Genomic DNA, 16,756 nt, shown 5'->3' with positions numbered 1-16,756 from the left:
CTCTGGCCTCCCCTAATGTATAATCCAATTTACTACTTTATCCTGAATGCCAAATGACTGAACCTCCTGGGCCAGCTTCCCACGTGGGACCTTACCAAAGGCCTTGTTTAAGTCATGTAGACAAGGTCCAGTGCTTTTCCTTTATTGACGTTCCTGGTAAACTCCTCAAAAAGCTCTATAAGATTGTCTCGATGCAACCTTGCACACACAAACCCGTGTTGCTTATCCCTACTCCAGTCCTGTCTATCCAAATACTGTCCTTTCCCATCCTGTCCCTATGAGCACTTTTCGATAGTTTAGGCAGTACTGACAATAAGCTCACTGACCTATAATTTCTTTTATTCTTAGTGTCTTTCTTGAACAACGGAGCAATGTTAGCAATCCTCCTGACCTCTGGCACCTCATCCATGGTTAAGGATGTTTTAAATATCTCTGCCAGGCTCCCCCCAATTTCTGCACCAGCGTCCCCCAAGGTCCGAGAGGGTCACCATGTCAGACCTTGGTGACTTATCCATCCTAATTTTCCCCAGGACAGCAAGCATTTCCTCTTCCCACCAGATTTACAAACTCGCTCTCCACTCCATGTTGACAAATACAGTACCGTGTAAAAGTCTTAGGCACATATGTGTAGCCAGGGTGCCAAGGCTTTTCCACAGTACTGTATTCATCAAGATGGAGCAGGGAGTGGGTGAGTGTGTAAATCTGGCAGCAGCGAAGGTGTTGGCAATGGGAGGGGTCTGGGACAGGTGGCAGAGAATGAGTGCCAGGGTGGGGAGTGGTGTGGGTGCAGACACACCCAGTCATGAGACAACAGGCAAGGTCATTTGATTCCAAACAATTGGTTTATTAATCATTACAGAATGTCCCTCTGCTGCTTCCCACTCCCTACCCTCTTCCTTCCCCTTTTCCCAACCATGATTCCCCTCTCCCTGCCCCTTTTCCACTCTCACTCCACAATAGAGACCCATATCAGAATCAGGTTTATCACCACTCACACATGTCATGAAGTTCTTCTTTTTGTGTGTGGCAGCAGTACCGTGCAGTATATAAGATTACTACAGTACTGTGCAAAAGTCTTAGGCAACCCAGCTACAGTATGTGTGACTAAGACTTTTGTCCAGTAATGTACCTCCCTCTTGTTAATCAAGCTCTCTTTCTCCAGAATGATCTGGAGGTCATTCGACTTCCAGTTCCAGTTTCCTAATATGTTTTTGAGAAGCTGCAGCTGGATTCATTTCTTTCCGGTACGTTTGTCAGGGATACTGGAGGTCTCCTTGTCTTCCCACGTCCCACAAGAGGAGTGCTCAACTGTCCCAACCGTCATTCCTGATGCTCTAACTGTGCAATAAAAAAGAAAGAAAGAAAGAAAGAGAGAAATAAATAAATAAACAAACTTACCAGAAACTTCATAGCCTCCGTTTCTTCTCGCCGAAGCCACTTGAGACGAAGCCTCAGCTTCCCACTGTAACCCCAGCCCACTCCAACAATAACCGCTCCCATAATGACTGCTCCACTCAAACCTAGTTTATTTTAACTGGCCCATACCAAGTGCCTAATAACTCAAATGATCTCCAGCTCCGCAGAAAGTCCCAACAGGCCCAGGTCACTTTTTACAACTGGCATGTTACCCTCCACAAGTAAGTGACTTGTGATCTCAGGCTTCTCTGAAAGTTGGTGGAGCTAAGTGAAAGAAAAATCATAGAGTGTAAAAGACAATAAGGCACAGGGTACAGGTGATGGAAGGGAGGGCAAATGCTCTAACCCCAGGAGCCACCAGGGCAACTGGACTTGTTCAGTGTCATGAAAAGGTGTTCAAACCATGTCATGTGGCAACCATTCTTTGAAGCAAATCAATGTGATTGTTACGTAATCCATTGTGTAGATGAAATCATTTTCTGGGTTTCTACTGTTTTTTAAGTTAGGTAGACATAGCTCTCCTCCAAGAGGACCACAACCTTGTCATTGGGTTTGGAGGCCAGCGAGTCTCAACGACTCGGAGAGATATGTTGGCTGGAGGCAGGGCCTTGTGCTTTGGCTCTTGGTAGGGTCACTCAAGTCAAACAGGTCAAAGGGTAGAGACCAGACTGGGAGTGGTCTACCGGCCTTCCAGGTTTAGGGGGTTCAGCTCAGGGCTAACAACAACGCTGACTGGTCAAAACACGGTTGCTATGGAAACAGAATTGAAGGATCCTTCTATACAGACAGGGATGGAGGGCCTTCCTTGCTGCCCGTAACACCAGTGGCATAACGATCAGTGAGAGGATAAGTCACAGCTCTAGCACGATCTGTTTACTGATTGCACTTTTGTTGAAATACGACTGGCTCCTCTGATCTGACAGGTTATCAGATCCACTGTGCCTGGTGTCCAGTGTCTTAGCTCCAAAGTGTCCAGAGCACTCAGCACTGAACATGTTACTTTATGAAGCGACTGGAAAATCTCCTCAGCGGTGGCCTGGGTCAACAGGATGTGATGAGAGAACATCCTCCTTTATTGGACCTTAGTGAATCTTCTGTATTTAATGATGAGCTTATTTTGTTTTCCTAGATTTTATAGCTAAGAACGATGGCTAGTGATAGAACTCACTGAATAAACTGATACTTTATTAATCCAAAGTTCAAAGTAAATTTGATTATCAACGTACATATATGTCACCACATACAAACCTAAAATTCATTTTCCTTTGTTTTAACTCCAGGGAGCTCAACCAAGCATACACAATCTCTCTTTGTTTGACAGACAGGCCAATAGTGGAACCATCTGTGTTAAGTATATTCTGCCTTAGGCAAAAAGAAAAAGAACTTTTCACAATGTTGTGTGCGGTCTCGCCAAAGTCCTACACAACTGCAATGAGGCTTTCTTACCCCTGCGGTCGGGTCCTCATTAATAAAACTTAACATAAAATTTGGCGTCTCAATGGTGTCCTAGTGTGCAACTACATCTAAATCCTTTCCAACATCAACACTGCACAATCTCTTTTATATCCAGCAATGTGGATAATTCCCCATTTTTAGATGTTATATTTGATCTGCTGTATTCTTGCCCACTCATTCCGCTTGAAGCTCTCCGAAAAGCTTTTTTATATTCTCCTCTCTATTTAGAATCTCGGCTGGTTTAGTGACTTCAGCAAACTGCCGAGCTGAATTGTGGATACCTAATCAGTCTCTCCCCCTGGCTGAAAAGCTCCATCTCTGGAAACGTCCTGGAGAATATCCTGCAGCCCACCTGCAGGACAATAACACTCTTTTTACTGTAGGATGACCAGAATTGCGTACACTTTTCTGCTTGTTACCAAACTATCGAGTAGTGTATCACCGCCTTCCTGCTCCAGTAACACATACACAAGGCTCGTGAACAAAAGGTGACAACTTCACTTTGCTTCATGCCTCATCGTTGAAATGTTCCCGCAACCAACGGACTCACTTTTGGGGACTCTTCATCTCACATTCTCTTTATTCATTGCTGTTTATTTATATCTGTATTTGCACAAGTTTGTTATCTTCTGCACTCTGGTTGATCTTTCGCTGATCCTGTCTGTGGATTTGTTGAGTATGCCCACAGGAGACTGAATGTCAGGGTTGTATATGGTGACATATGTACTTTGATAATAATATTTACTTTGAACTTTGAAATGCTGGAGGAACTCAGCAGGTCAGGCAGCATTTATGGAGAGGAATAAAGAGCGGACGTTTCGGGCCGAGACCCTTCAGAGGATCTCAACCTGAAACCTGCTTAGTTCCACAAGCATCTTGTACGCGTTGCTCTGAATTTCCAGCATCCTCAGAACTGCTTGTGTGATATTACTTCCTGTTCTTGTGATCTTCGCCCAGCCAATCAATGCAAGTATCCATTGTGCTTTATTAGCCAGTACTGCCACCTTCAGGAATCTTTGGAGATGTACACCATGATCCCTCTGTTCTTCTACACTCACCATCTGCTGTCCTCTGACAACCAAGTCCAGCTCCTGGCCTCCACGTGTGGTTCAACTGCTAAGCCCGGCAGAACCATTTCTAGTGACAGGCGAGTGAGCAAAGGTGGGTTACAGGCGCCTTACAACCAGTCACTTCAGGCAGATAGTGCTTATCCACCACGGGAAACTCTAATCTCAAACCTCTACCGCGGCCTTGCCACTATACCCACTCATGGGGAAGGGTCTGGGAGTAAAACCCGAGGGTAAAATCAGAGCGGAGTCCCTAAGGCAGTCCTACGTTGAGTTCAACACTGACTGGCGACTGCTGGTGTTAAACCGTATTGGTCTCCTGTTCCTTTGGACTCGTCAGACATGTGGGGAGGTGGACCCTGCTCTCCACATTGGACCGCCCTGGCTTTGCGTATCTGAACAGCTAGGATGCAATACCCATGGTCAACCCTGATTGAGAGGGTCCTCATCATTCAGCACCTAAGGCCAAGCACTATTACAGTAAACCTCCGATAATCTGGGTCGTTCAGAAACTGTAGATGTTTGATTATTGGATGTTAAATCCCTAATGTATATTTAGAATCAGAATCACTTTTATTGTCACTGACATATGTTGTGAAATGTGAAGCAAAAAGTACATTGACTATCAAAATGTGTATAAATTATACAACCTTGAGATTTGTCTCCTTACAGCAGCCACAAAACAAGAAATCGGGAAGAACCTTATTATAAAAAACAAGACCAACGGACATCCAATGGACAGAGAAAGAGAGAAAAAAGATCACTAATTGTGCAAACAATGAAAGCGAGTAAGCAGCACTCAGGATGAACTTGAGTCCGTAGACCCGAAGCCTGGAGCAGTCTCCCAGCCTCAGCCTGGGTGCTGTGGAGAGCGGAATAAACACCGTGGGGCAGTGAGCAGAACCGGCCCCACACCCTGTCTCCGGTCCCCACACCCTGCCTCCGGTCCCCAACTTCTGTCTCCGGTCCCAACCCCTGTCTCTGGTCCCACCCCTGCCTCCGGCCCCACACCTGCCTCCAGCCCCACACCCTGTCTCTGGTCCCCACTCCTGCTTCCAGTCCCCACCCCTGTCTCCGGTCCCCACCCCTGCCTCCAGTCCTGACACCCTGTCTCTGGTCCCCACACCTGCTTCCAGTCCCCACCTCCTGTCTTCGGTCCCGACCCCTGTCTCCGGTCCTGATACCCTGCCTCCGGTCCGCAACCATGTCTCCGGTTTCCCACCCCTGCCTCTGGTCCCCAACTTCTGTCTCCAGTTCCCACCCCCTGTCTCTGGTCCCCACACCTGCTTCCAGTCCCCACCCCTGTCTCCAGTTCCCCACTCCTGCCTCCGGTCCTGACAACCTGTCTCCGGTCCCCTCCCCTGTCTCCAGTCCCCATCCCTGCCTCTGGTCACCCCTGTCTCTGGTCCCCACCCCTGTCTCCGGTCCGACACCCCTGTCTCCAGTCCCCACCCCTGCCTCTGGTCCCGACACCCCTGCCTTTTCAGTCCATCGGGCCCAGGGTTTAAATTGTCCAGACACCGGGTGGTTTGCAGCAGTCCATTGCAAAGACATAAAGTTACTGTAAGTTACAAATAAATAAACAAATAGTAGAAAATGGGTAAATAGGTGATGTTCGTAAGAACAGGGACCATTCGGAAATCTGATGGTGGAGGGGAAGAAACTGTACATCTTCCCCGGTGGTAGTAACGCAAACAGGCCATGTTCCAGATGGTGAGGGTCTTTAATGATGGGTGCTGCCTTCTTAAGACACGGCCCCTTGAGGATGCCCTCGATGGCAGGGGGAGTTGTGCTCATGATGGCACTGGTCAGGTTCACAAGCCCCTGGAGTCTCCAGTGATCCAATGCGTCGGAGCCTCTATACCAGGCTGCAATGCAGCCAGTTGGAATGCTATCCACTGTACACCTGTAGACATCCACAAGAGTCTTTGGAGATGTCCCAAATCTCCGCAAGCTCCTCACAAGGTGGGGCCACTAGCATGCTCTCTTCACGACTGCATCAGCGTGTTAGGCTTCTGCTCTGTTCAAGCCCAGGAAGTTGAAGCGGTTTCCTATCATCCAATCAATTTCTGATCCATTTTGCCAAATCACCTTGTATTCCATCTGGGCTCCTACAAGGCACCTACACGGACCTTTGTTAAAGATTTATTTAAGCTGATGGAGATTACATCAACCACATTGCCATTACTGACACACTGTCACCATCTCAAACAAAAAATTTGAATTACTCAGACATGACATTCCCTTGACAGCAGCAAGCTGGCTAGCCCTGCAGCTCCAAATGCAGATTAATCCTGCATTTTAGAATTTTTAAATAATAATAATAGCATTAATAACTATAACAGTAATAAAACCTCCCTACCACTAATACTAGACTTATCAGACTGTAATTACCTGGCTATCTCTGCTACCCTTCTTGGACAAATGCACCAAATTCTTTGACCTCCAGTTGTCTGGTTTCTCTTCCATGCCAGAGAAGATTTCAACATTTCTGTCAAATAAGTAATCTCTCCCTTGCCCCCCCCCGCCCCTTTGGGATATACTTAGAGTCATAGAGTTATAGAAAAGTACATCACAAAAACAGGCCTTTTGGTCCATCCAGTCCGTGACAAGCCACCTAAACTGCCTGCTCCCATCAGCCTGTTCCGGGACCATAGCCCTCCATACCCCTACCATCCACGTACCTATTCCAACTTCTTTTAAACATTGGCATCAAGCTCGCATGCACCAGTTGTGCTGGCATCTCATCCCACACTTTAATAACCCTCTGAGTCAAGACGTTTCCACTCATGTTGCCCTTAAACTTTTCACCTTTCACCCTTAACACATGACCTCTAGTTGTAGTGCCTTCCAACCTCGGTGGGAAAAGCCTGCTTGCAATTACCCGATCTATACCCCTCACAATTTTGTATAACTCTATCATATCTCTTTTCAGTCTTCTATGTTCCAAGGAATAAAGTCCTAATCTATTCAATCTTTCCATATAACTTAGGTCCTCCAGACCTGGCAATATCCTTGCAATTTTTCAATCTTATTTTCCTATCTTTTCTGTAGGTAGGTGACCAAAACCTCACGCAATACTCCAAATTAGGCCTCACCAATGTCTTACACAACTTCAACATAACATCTCATCTCTTGTACTCAATACTTTGTTTTATGAAGGCCAATGTGCCAAAGGCTCTCTTTATAAAACCATCTACACCACTTTCAATGAATTGTGGACCTGTATTCCCAGATCTTTTTGTGCTTCTGCACTCTGCAATGCCCCACCATTCACTGTGTAAGACCTACCTGAAGTGCGACACCGCGCTCTTGTCTGCATTAAATTCTATCTGCCATTTTTCAGTCCATTTTCCAACTGGTCCAGTTTCTGCTGCGAGCTTTGATAGTCTTCCTCGCTGTCCACTACACCCCCAATCTTGGTGTCATCCACATATTTTCTGATCCAGTAAATCACATTATCACCCAGATCGTTGACATTATCATCCAGATCGTTGACATGGATAAAAAACAATAATGGACCCAGCACCGATCCCTGCGGCGCACCACTAGTCAGGGGCCTCCCAGTCAGAGAGGTGACCAGCTGCTACCAATCTCTGGCTTCTCCCACAAAGCCAATGTCTAATCCAGTTTATTACCTTATCTTGAATCCTGAGCAACTGAACCTTATTGACCAACCCCCCATGCGGGACCTTGTCAAATGCCTTGTTAAAGTCCATGTAGACAACATTCACTACCTTGCGTTCATCCACTTTCCTGGTAACTTCCTCGCAAAACTATAAGATTGGTTAGACATGACCAACCACACATGAAGCCATGCTGACTATCCTTAATTAGCCCATATCTATCCAAATAATCATATATTTGGTCCCTTAAAATATCTTCCAATAGCTTTCCCGCCACTGATGTCAGGCTCACCAACCTAATTTCCTGGTTTATTTTTAGAGCCTTTTTTAAACAGTGGATCACCATTGGCTATCCTCTAATCCTCTGGTACCTCACTTTTCGCTAAGGGTGTTTTATCTCTGCTAGGGCCCCTGCAATTTCTGCACTTGCTGTTGGGTCTGAAGGAACACCTAGTCAGGCCCTGGGGATTTATCCACCCTAATTTGCCTCAAGACTACAGATACCTCTTCTGCTGTAATGTGTATAGGGTCCATGAGGTTGCCTCACTCCTATGGTCTCCGTGTCTGTCTCCTGAGTAAATACAGATACAAAAAATGCAGTTAAACTCTCCTCACTTATTTTGACTACATGCACGGATGACAATTCTGATCCTCCATAAGACAAGTTTTGTCCCTTTCAATCCCTTTTGCTTTTAACATACCTGTAGAATCCTTTGGGATTCTCCTTCACCTTGTCTGCTCAGGTAACCTCATGCCTTCATTTAACCCTCCTGCGTCCTCTTCTATACTCCATTTCAACTTGCATTTCTTACACTCCATGAGCACCTCATTTGTTCCTCCCTGCCTAAACCTGCAATGCACCTCCTTTTCTTCCCTATCCTGGGCCATAATATCTCTTGAAAACCAAATTTCCCGACAACGGTTATCTTTACCTTTTATTCTGACAGGCACATACAGACTTTGCACTCTCAAAATTTCACTTTTGGAGGCCTCCCACTTACCAAGTACACCTTTACTGGAAAACAGCCCGTCCCAATCCTCACTTGCCTGATCTTTTCTGATGCCGTCAAAATTGGCCTTTCTCCGATTTAGAATCCCAAATCGCAGACCAGACCTATCCCTTTGCATATTGACTTTGAAATTAATGTTATTGTGATCACCAGATGCAACGCGTTCCCCTACACAAACTTCTGTCACTTGCCCTGTCTCATTCCCTAACAGCAGATCAAGTATCGCACACACTCCGGTTGGGACCTCTATGTACTAATTAAGAAAACTTTCCTGAGCACATTTGACAGACTCTATCCCGTCTACTCCTCTTACAGTAAGGGATTCCCAGTCAATATGTGATTAGATTAGATTAGATTCAACTTTATTGTCATTGTGCCGAGTACAGACACAAAGCCAATGAAATGCATTTAGCATCTGATCAGAAATACAAAGAATAGTGTTATTTATAAAATAACTGCGAAACTGGAAAGGTAAAATCACCTACTATGACAACCTTATGTTTCTTGCAACAGTCTGCGATCTCTCTACAATTTTGGTCCTCTAAATCCTGTGGACTATTGGGTGGTCTGTAATATAGCCCAATTAATGTGGTTATATCTTTCTTATTTCTCAGTTCCACCCACAGCGCCTCACCAATCGAGTTCTCCCGTCTACCCTGATTGAGCACTGCCGTGACATATTCCCTGATTAGTAACGCCACCCCTCCTCGTTTAATCCCTCCCGCTCCGTCACATCTGCAACAACAGATCCCTGGAATATTGAGCTGCCCCTCCTGCAATCAAATCTCACTAATATCATAATTCCAGGTGTTGATCCTTGCCCTAAACTCATCGACCTTTCCTGTGATAGTTCCTGCATTGAAATATTCGCAACTCGGGACATCAGTCGCACCATGCTCAACCTTTTGAATTTTTGACTTTGAGGTTGTAATAACATCCACTATCTGTTCTGGCACTCTGGTTCCCAACCCCCTGCAACTCCAGTTTAATTCCTCCCCGATCCCCGCCTGTGCATCACGAGCAAAACTTCCCGCTAGGGTATTAGTCCCCTTCCAGTTCAGGTGTAAACCATCCCTTCTGTACGTGTTCCACATTCTCTGGAAGAGAGCCCCCGATCCAAAAATCTGATGCCCTCCCTCCTACACCAACTCCTCAGCCACGTATTAAACTGTATAATCTTCATAGTTCTGGCCTCACCAGCACGTGGTACAGCCAGTAACCCCGAGATCACAACTCTGGAGGTCCTTCGCTTTAACTTTGCACCTAACTCCCTGAACTCCCTGTGCAGGATCTCGTCACCGTGTCATAGACCACGACCTCCGCTTCTCACCCTCCCACGTAATAGTGCTCAGGACTCGATCCGAGATATAGCAGACCCTGGCAACCAGGAGGCAACAGACCGTCCGGGAATCTCATTCTCACCCACAGGACCTCCTGTCCGTTTCACTAACTAACAAATCTCCTGTCACCACAGTGTGCCTCTTCTTCCCCGCCCCCCCGACCCACCCTTTCTGAGTCACAGAGACAGACTCAGTGTCAGAGACCCGGCCACTGTGACTTTCCTCTGTTAGGTCATCGCCCGTCACCCCCACCAACAGTATCCACAGTGATATACCTGCTGTTGAAGGGGACGGCCACAGGGGTACTCTGCACTGGCTCCTTAACCCCTTTCCCCTTCCTGACTGTCACCCAGTTCCGTGTCCTGCACCTCGGGTGTAACTACCTCTCTATATGTCCTGTCTATCACCCCCTCAGCTTCCCAAATGATCCAGAGTTCATCTAGTTCCAACTCCAACTCCTTAATGCGAAACTTCATCTTGATCTGAAATTTGTTCATCTTTAAGCCAGCTAATACCTTTAACAGACAACGGAAATGATTGGTGCGCATTTTTAAAGAGTGACTTCACGGAGATCTTGCCACTTTAAATCTGAATCCTTGGTAAGTTCTTAAAGTCAGGCAATTTACGAGCCACAAACTTCTCCAAATGGCCGCTCCATCATCGTATCCCCCCCTGTGGTGGCCGAGCAACCTGGTGTTCATGGTCCTCAGACGTGAAATACAGCCACACGGCCAGCAAGGATTATTGAGGGTGCAGAGTTTGTACCCCACAAAACAGAGGAGAAGGGCATTGGAACTTTGTATGAGTGTGGGTGGGGAGCAGGGGAGGGCGGGAGGTGTATTATGGCATCACTGAGAAGAAATTATGGTGTAGGCGCGCCATCTGCTGGCTATTCTGTGTAGCACACGTTTAACCCTTGACTTTTTAAACCTGCATTTCTCTATCATTAATAATTCTAACCGTCCATGTTTCCTTACTACAGAGGTGAAGGCCATTTGGCCCATTGTCTGTGATAGCTCTAGGAGCATTCCAGGCTCACCTCTTCATGCTTGTTTTCTTACTCTCTCTCAGTTGCCCACCAATTTTGCAACCACCCCCACCCCCACCTCCTCTCCCAGAAGAATTTGGCACCAGTGAACAATCTTACCACAGCTGACATTCTCCAGATAGCCTACATAACTGTTTCTTTCACTTACGTCGTCTTTTTCTTTCAAATGTGGTTCTGGTACTGTTGGAGCCTGTGATCTACAGTTTGATGGTGTGTTTTCAGGCTGATTGAGAGATCTGGTGCTCTGCTGTCTCCAAGAAGGTTCCAGGAGCAAGCGGCCCCAAGGCCAAGAAACTTAGAGGACATGGTTGACTCCATTTCTCACCGATTTTGCCGATTAAAGTGTCGATGAAGATTGATAACATCGAGGCGAGTATTGAAGACCGGTGAGTGTTCAGCACTGTCCACCATCTCGCTGCTGTCGGAGGAGGGCGTCTGTATATGATGGTCTCTCTCCCTCTCTCTCACTCACTCCTCCCAAGGGAAGGCCCCTACGTTTGAATGGTCTCTCTCTCTCCTTCAATTGTGTCAGAAGGTGGTACCGGCTCTGGGTTTGTTGATTGTGAATTGGACCGTAGCTCCTGGTTGCTCCCTTTTCTGCTGCTATTTTAGGTGACTCTGAATGGGGGTGGTCTGCAGATAATGAACATTGAGCTGCGCTGAATATGGACTCTTTTAACTTTGTGCTTTTATTTTCTGTGTTCTCACTCATTCTTTCTTGTTGCCGTTTGTGTGATTTGTTTTTTTTTCTGCAGGGGGTGGGTTGATGCTTTGTTGCTGTTTGTGCAATTAGTTTTTTTTGGGGTTGGGGTAGGGTTAATGTTTTTCTTTGAAGGGGGTCCATGGTTTTCTTTGTTTTGTGGCAGTCTGTGGGGAAGATGAATCTCAGGGTTGTATACTTCAAACATAGATAATAAATGTACTTTGAATCCTTTGAATCCCCGACCTAGGACACAGCTGGAGATTGTTGCATATTCACTGCCACAGGAGGAGTGCCAGAGGAATGGAGGGTGGAAAATATGATTCCTTTGTTCAAGAAAGGTGATAGGGATAACTCTGAGAATTATCGATCAATGAGTCTTATGTCAGTGGTGGACAAACTATTGGGGAGGATTCTTAGAGACAGGACTTGTGAGCATTTGGAGAAGCATAGTCTGATTAGGGGTAGACAACATGGCCTTGGGAGCGGCAGGTCGTGTTTCATGAGCCTGATTGAATTACTTGTGGAAGTGACAACCATTTTGATGAAGGTAGTGTGGTGGATGTGGTGTATGTGGAGTTCAGTAAGGCATTGGACAAGGTTCCACATGATGAGCTCATTCAGAAAGTGTCACTCCTGGTCGGCTTATTATTGGAAGAACATACAAACTTTAGAGAGGGTGCAGAGGATGGTGCTTAGACTGGACAGCATCTCTTATGAGGGTAGGTTGAGCGTTTCTCTTTTGGAGAGGAGATGAGAGGTGACTTGATAGATGTGTTCAAGATGATAAGAGGCATAGATAGAGTGGACAGCCTGAGACTTTTTCCCAGGGCAGAAATGGCTAATGCAAGGGTCCAGACTTTAAGGTTTTGGGAGAAAAGTACAGGGGGACATTTCAGGGTAAGGATTATTAACATGGAGAGTGGTAGGAGTGTGGCGATAGAGAAAAATACAGTCGAGACATTTAAGAGGCTATCAGATAGACACATTCATGAAAGAAAAATGGAGGACCATGTGGGAGGGAAGGGTTAGATTGATCTTGGAGCAGATTAATGGGTTGTGGGCTGAATGGTCTGTACTCTGCGGTACTATTCTCCGCTGTATAAAACTTCCCATTTGGTCAATTCAGTATTTCTGCAGAGTGGCATACAATTGCGACTTTCTACAATAAAACCATGTCGAAACTTGTTGAAAACAACTTATTTTATGTATTTCATGGTGCCGAAGCGTTCAGTAACTTTTATTTGATTTTACAACTGCCTGAGTACACATTCACCATTAAGCACCACCAGCCCCCTTCCTCCTGGCATCCAAGTTCAGTGATTACTCACCTATTGAAACTAGAGGAAGTACGGGACGTTCTGACATTCAGAGCTGAATGTTTATTTGTGAGGGGAATGTTAGTACAGGGAACTCCTGCATCAAAAGCCTGTCGGCCGAGCAGTCACATGCTCCCTCTCTGTCTGCCTTGTGCTAACAAGCTCCTGAGATGCGCTGTCCACATAGTTCCCAATATCATAGATGTCTTTGAAGTTAACATGATACATAAAGATGTCTTTGACTCATAAAACCGCGAGTACAATTGGCTTTAAGCCAGCAGTATGTTAACTAACCCAGTTAAGGTAAATTTGCCCACTTTTAGACCAGGTTCCTCCTTAGCGAGAGTACTGTAACTGTTTACGTATCATGTTAACTTTAACTCTTCACTGAAATTCCCTTTATTTGTAATAAGATACAGGAAATACTCCTGATTTCTCACCAAGGAATCAGGATTATTTTCTGGTTTTCCTGTATATAATTAACTATTTGTGCGGGAATAATTGCCCTCCTCTTTCTTAGTCTTCGTTAACCTTACACAGCACCACTCAGTCACAATCTTCGTGTCTCAGCAGTTTCTTAAGCTGTTGTGCCTTCTCACCCGCCCAACCACATTTAACTACCAGCTGTAGGAAGTCAGTGGCGATGAGCCAGTCCTCATTAGGGGATTGGAAGTGAAGAGGGCCTGTCCTTGCCATTACTGTATCAGAGGATCCATCCGGGAAATAGCAAGCAAAGCAAGCAAGTGAAGGAAAAACACTGCCTCTACTTCGAAGTTTGCGTAGATTTGGCATCTCATCTAAAACCTTGACAAAGTTCTATTGGAGAGTATCCTGACTGGTTGCATCCCAGCTTGGTATGAAAACAAAACAATCGCCAGGTTTAGAAACCTCTACGAAACGTGGTGGGTGCAGCCTAGTCCATCACGGGTGAAGACCTCCCCATCATTGCACATGTTTGCAAGGAGGACTGCCACAGAAAAACAGCATCCATCGTGATCTCTTCTCGCTACTACCATCGGGCAGCAGCCTTAGGTCCCACACCACCAGGTTCAGGAATAGTTATTACCCTACAAACATCAGGCTCCCGTACGAATGTGGATAACTTCATTCACCTCATCACTGAACTGGCTCCACAACCTATAGGCTCACTTTCACATGCTCTGCAACTCATGTATTCTGTTTTATTTATCCACTTTCTTATTACTTGCACAATTTGTTGTCTTCTGCGTGTCGCTTGTCAGTCTTTGTTATGTATAGTTTTTCATTACTTTGTTAGGGCATTTTTGGGGTTAGCACATATAGCAAATAACTTCAGCCACCAATATTCAGATCTGAACATAGACTGTAGATTAAATTCAAAATGCAGCTCTGAACAGTGGGTCCTAGGAGCCGTGAGCCACAGATAATTGGAAGACCGGACAATGCTGATTTAAATTCTTTTGGGTGTCTGTGGTGTGGGTGCGAAGTGGGAGGAGAGAAGTTTGTGTGTACTTCAAAGAAAGCATTGTGGATGTATTGTAAATATGGAACTGTCCCGAATTGTCCTTTGATCTTAGCAGATAGAATGCCATGTGGTGTTGGGTCAAGCAGGCTTCTTCTTCTGAAAGGGTGTCAATATGATGCCTGCTGTGTCTCATTTTTTGAATAAAGAGATGTCTACCAGCTACTTCTCTCCAGTGACGTTGTTCACGTGACAACTTCAATTGTATTTCTTTACCTTCCCTGAATGTCTGCAAGAAAATGAACTGCAAGGTGGGATTTGGTGACACATACATATGCTGCTAATAAAATTACTTTGAACCATGGCAGAGCACTGTACATACAGCCAGGACGTGTGCTGGCAATGTCAGAACCCAAGTGCGGAGGAAAGACAGACTCCAACGTAGAGACAGCAACCAGAGTTTATTCCAACAGAATATTGGAGGCTCGACTGAGCGACACAGCGAACTGCAACATTTTCAAAACTAGGACCCCACGATTCGCACTGCTTAAATAATACAAGTAACATAGAGTCCCTGACCCTATCAAAATAAACTTAAACAGAAAGCACCAGGAGATTGTGAGACACTTGAAAAAACACAAGGATTTCTAAATGATTAACAACTCTCGTTAAACAACAATTGCCAATCCGGGTGCTCTATAAACCTCAGAACCCAATGCTCTCCGGCGCCCCACACAGGCCTGAAGAGCATGTTACAACAGACCATTGGCAGTGGCAGCAGTTTTCAGTATGGGCTGAGGTTGAGCTGCTCAGTAGAATCTCCAGCCCTCTGACAGCACACAGTTGGAAAGTGAATAAAGAAAGGTGCGGCCTGCATGACTCTCTACTTGAGTGTGGCACCGGCAGAGTTGTGAGGTCAAGGTCACATGGTGATCAGAGGTCAGGGTTGGGAGGATAGTGACTTTAGTAGGGCCTGAAGCCCAAGATAGATAGAAGTTAATGGTACACTCAGTCGCCAAATTATTTGGTATCTCTTGTATGTAATCAAGTAGTCAGAGTGTAGGTTCATGACCTTCTGTTACTGAGCCCACCAGCTTCACGGTTCGACATGTTGTGCATTTTGGGATGCTCTTCTGCACACCACTGTTGTAACACATGGTTATTTGAGTTACTGTTGTCTTCCTGTCAGCTTGAACCAGTCTGGCCATTCTCCTCTGACCTCTTCCATCAGAAAGGCATTTTCACCCACAGACCTGCCACTCACTGAATGCTTTTTTGTTTGTTTTTCACACCGCTCTCTGTAAGCTCTAGAGATCGTTGTGCATGAAAATCCCAGGAAATCAGCAGTTCCTGAGAGACTCAAACCACCCCGTCTGGCACCAACAATCACTCCACAGTCAAGGTCACTTAGATCACATCTCTTCCCCATTCTGGTGTTTGGTCTGAACCTCTTGACCATGTCTGCATGCTTTCATGCATTGACCTGCTGCCATGCGATTGGCTGATGAGATATTTGCATTAATGAGCAGTTGTTCGGGTGTACCTAATAAACTGGCCGGAATGTTTATGTTGGAGTTAGGTGTGGATTCTGATAAAGCATTCAATTTAAACAGTCCGGTTGATTTGCTTCACGTTCGAGCATGGGTCATCTGTTTTTGATCAATGCTTGCTGTTTCATTATCATAAAAAATTGTGATGGAAACTTATTTTTATTGCAATGCATTGGTACAGGAAGTACTGTCTCGGGATGTTGGGCTTTCATTTTATAATGAAACATTTTATATTTTGTAACTGGGCTCTTTATTTTGGGGATAGAAGGTCAGGGGTCAGAATTGGGAGGGTTAGGGGATTCTCAGAAAATGAGAGATCGGATTTTCAGGGTCATATGGTGGGACCTCAGGATTAGGGGTAAGAACCTCTGGTAAGCTATACTGTATATGTTTTCACCATAGGGATTCTTCAGATGTTGGTCATCTAGACTGCAGGCAGGTGTGCTGTTGACCAGCTGATGGAATCTAAACACCAGAGATTCTGCAGATGCTGAAAATCCAGAGCAAAACACACACAAAATGCTGGCGGAACTCAGCAGGTCAGGCATCATCTATGGAGAGGAATAAACAGTTGGTATTTCAGGCTGAGACCCTTTGTCTCAGTCAGAATAAGAAGATGGGGAGGGGAAAGAGTACACACGGGCAGGTGATAGGTAAAGCAGGTGAGGGGGAAGTTGGGTGGGTGGGGGAGGGAGAATGGAGCGGGGTGATCAATGGGAGAGGTAGCAGGCTGAAGAAGAAGGAATCTGATAGGAGACAGTGGACCATGGGGGGAAAAGGGAAG

At 45.7% G+C, this 16,756-nt stretch overlaps 2 long non-coding RNA genes across 3 annotated transcripts in view; one reads left to right on the top strand and one right to left on the bottom strand.

The window, feature by feature from the left end:
• Positions 1 to 927: 927 nt before the first annotated feature.
• LOC140191168 (uncharacterized) lies at positions 928 to 10,004 on the bottom strand. Its single transcript, XR_011883769.1, has 3 exons — positions 9,905 to 10,004; positions 8,069 to 8,135; positions 928 to 1,338 (listed from the first exon to the last, which is right to left on the bottom strand). It is a non-coding gene; the product is annotated as an uncharacterized lncRNA (long non-coding RNA).
• A 149-nt stretch (positions 10,005 to 10,153) lies between these two features.
• LOC140191167 (uncharacterized) overlaps positions 10,154 to 16,756 on the top strand; it is a 77,221-nt gene continuing 70,618 nt past the window's right edge. For both annotated transcript variants that reach the window (XR_011883767.1, XR_011883768.1), the window contains exons 1-2: positions 10,154 to 10,513; positions 11,185 to 11,348. This is a non-coding gene — a long non-coding RNA (uncharacterized lncRNA). The remainder of the gene's footprint in view (positions 10,514 to 11,184; positions 11,349 to 16,756) is intronic.

Source organism: Mobula birostris, chromosome 32 (assembly GCF_030028105.1).
Source record: "Mobula birostris isolate sMobBir1 chromosome 32, sMobBir1.hap1, whole genome shotgun sequence".
NCBI lineage: Eukaryota > Metazoa > Chordata > Chondrichthyes > Myliobatiformes > Myliobatidae > Mobula > Mobula birostris.
Note: the sequence above shows the minus strand (reverse complement) of the source record. Positions and strands in the feature narration are given on the sequence as shown.